At 37.2% G+C, this 3,406-nt stretch overlaps 1 pseudogene; it reads left to right on the forward strand.

The window, feature by feature from the left end:
• The first annotated feature begins 1,825 nt into the window (after positions 1-1,825).
• On the forward strand, positions 1,826-2,700 carry LOC102294261 (annotated as a pseudogene).
• Positions 2,701-3,406: the final 706 nt, after the last annotated feature.

Raw genomic sequence — 3,406 nt, forward strand, 5'->3', positions numbered from 1 at the left:
CAAATTAAGTGGCTGTCATCAGACCAGGCTACAAACCACTGTATATCAAAAAAGTAAATGCTCTCTCCCCAGTAGTCTTTCGAGCCTATACAGCTTGGAGTAAGACAACATGCATGAAGAGGATGATGTGGACAAAATACTCATTTGCCTAATAATTCTGCACTCCCTGTATATCAAAAAAGTAAATGGTTATGTTCTCTTCTTTGTGAAGCAAATTGTGAAAAGGAGTAACCTGCCCTGTCCCTGGCACGACCTTAAGGAGCACTGGTACGTAATCAATTAAAATTAATAATACTGTTCCAGCTGATGATTTGTACAAATGATACCATTTATTTGAAATGTCTCCACTCAATTTGATCTGCTTTTGAATAAAAATAAATAAATTAATAAATAAAGACTGGAACGTCCTAACCACAGAGCAAAGATCAACAAAAAGCAGCCAAGCATAACTTGTGGGTCTTCAAGGTAATTTAAAAACAAAAATGTCATGCTATTTATAACATCAGCTGTACCCTATCCTTGTAAACTATAATGGATCTTGCCTTCTGTATACATTTTCCTTTAAGACACCTAAAACACATTTATTAAAACATTTTATAACTAATGGTGTTACTGTTGGTACGAGTCTAGAGTCATTTCTAAGAGTCAATGGAATTTGGACTGAGTAGCCACATAGCCACCAGTAGCTTTCCCTCACTCTCACGTTCTCGTGTGATGGATTGTTATCATCCTCATCTAAACTACATACTGGTTGACTATTTTCATCCTCTCTCTCGGCTTGCTCTGGTTCAAACTGGAAAGGTTGAAAAGAAGCCATTTCCAGTGCGCTGCTAACTGTGAACTCGATGCGGTACAACCGTGTGACGTCACTACCCAGAATGCATTGAGAAGTAAATGACAATGGCGGCCTACTGGTAAATCGGTTTTATATAAAATGTGCGTAAAAGGAAAACATTTGACGTATTTTAATGACACATATATGTTGTTGAAAGCACAGTGCATATTTTAGCGCAAACATGTGTTAAAAGGGTTCCCTTTAAGGGTGTCCTACTCCCTACCTTTACAGGGACTTCATTCTTCTATGTAGCGTCATATAAAATAATTTATTAACAACAGTCTGTGGTTCTCTCATGAGGCTGGATGAAGTGGGCAGGATGGAGGATCTAAAGTGCAGACTCTCATACGAAAAATAAATTAAAAAGCGGCTTCATTGCTGGACTTAAGAAATACAAAAAATAAACTGGAATGAACTGGAAATTAATCAAACAGTAAAACAGTGTTTTCCAAAACAGAAAGCACTGGATACAAGACCCAGGAACATGAGAGAATTTTATTTCTCTGCTTATTGAAATAATGAAAAGCTTCACCCCTTAATACTTATGGTTGAAGTAAAATGCAGCACTTTAAGCATTTCACATGGTGAAGAGCAACTGCGTATTATTCAATCTAACCAGTAAGTAAAGTCTATAGAGTAAGGCGTGTGCTGCTGTCATCACCATGGCACCATGAACAACTACAAAATTGAACTTAAATCCATCTTGTCTTGTCCTTTAGTCATTTTTTTTCTTGTTCCATAGACCAACAGAGGCTGAATTCCCAGGTGTGTGTTTTGTTGTTGAGCCAAAGGCAGTAATTAACAGGAGGTGTAGAGGAAGAGCAGATAGTGTTAGGGATGTAGCTACAGCAGCTCTTTCCTCTGTACACTCACAAGTTGTTACTTGTGAGTGTACATCAGAAAGTCTACATCAGAAAGTACATGGTTTTTCATATCATGGATAATGTGCATAATGTAAGAAGTTTCATTCTATTAGGATTTAATGAGACGATGAATTTCACAGTACCCCTCTTCTCGGTTACTTTACTGTATTACTGTGTGATTTTGTTTTTCAATGTCTCTCTTGTGCTGCTCATTGTCTTGGATGAAAGCCTCCATGAACCTATGTACATTTTCCTGAGCAGCTTTTGCATTAATGCACTTTATGGGACCACAGGTTTCTACCCAAAATTCCTTTCAGATTTACTGTCGCCTTCTCAGACAATCTCCCATGAAGGGTGCCTTTTACAAGCTTTTATCATGTACTCATCTGTCTGCTGCAATTCATCCATTTTAGCTGTCATGGCCTTTGACAGGTATCTGGCTATATGTCGACCTCTGCACTACCACTCTTTCATGACTAAGAGGAGGCTTTCACAGCTGGTGTGTTTCTCCTGGCTGACACCTTTATGTATTTTTGCCATTAATGTTGTGCTTACAGGAAACTCAAGTTATGTGGTACGAAGATTCAGAGAGTCTTATGTCTAAACTGGTTAATTGTTAAACTTGCTTGTCCTGAAGCTGACACCTTTTCAAACAACATCACAGCATATGCAACAGTTATCATTTATGTGTCTCATGGCTTTTTTATCATTTGGACTTACACCCATCTTATTAAAACATGCGCAAAGTCCAGAGAGGACAGGGCGAAGTTTATGCAGACCTGTGTGCCACATCTGATCTCTTTGATCACATTCCTGTCTGTAGTTGTTTTTCAGTTTGTGTACATGCGATTCGATTCCACAGATTTGCCTCAAAGCCTCCAAAATTTCATCGCTACTGAATTTGTGATCATCCCTCCACTTATGAATCCTCTCATATATGGATTCAAACTCACCAAAATACGAAATAGGATTTTGGGTTTAGTTTGTTTTAAAAGAAAATGAAACACCTTCAGAGTTAAGAGTTTCAAAAATAAAAAGACAGCAAAATCACAAAAATGTACATTATTTTGTTGAATATGACTGATAAGAGCGGGCCTCGCAAAACCAGCTAACAATGCAACATCTTATAGAACTGTTTTACATGTTATATGTGAGAATACAATAGACTTTTGTTTTTTAACTTTTTGCTTTTTCAAATTCAAATATTTCACATTTGAAATGTTGGTGCATTTCTAGTGTTCTTGTTTAAATTTACTTGTTATGTATATTAAAAGCTTAGGTTTAGTGTGGTCAATTCTTTCAGTGTTAGCTTTTGTATTAATATTATTTTGTAAAGGTTTTTATCAAGAGGAGAGATGCAACACCATTTGACCTTAGAACTGAAGAAGCTTTTCGGATGAGAGGTGAAACGTCTTCAAGCAACTTAAAGAAGTCCAGACGCTTTTCTTTCCAAGCTCTTTAGACTACGATGACCTGGATGACTGAGAACCTTCACAGACAAACCAGGGTTTATAGGGTAACTCTAGGGTTTATCTATATATTCCCTTATTTAAAAAGTGTCTGTGTGTGTTTTATTGCTCTCATTTTATATAAAATGGAGATGTGATGTATTAGACACAGAAAGGGTTCATGTTCATACACTCAACAAAAATATAAACGCAACACCTTTGTTACTGCTCCCATTCCCCATGGGATGGACGTAGAGACC

Source organism: Haplochromis burtoni, unplaced genomic scaffold, assembly GCF_018398535.1.
Source record: "Haplochromis burtoni strain Fernald_Lab_line unplaced genomic scaffold, NCSU_Asbu1 Contig_705, whole genome shotgun sequence".
NCBI classification, from domain to species: Eukaryota; Metazoa; Chordata; class Actinopteri; order Cichliformes; family Cichlidae; genus Haplochromis; species Haplochromis burtoni.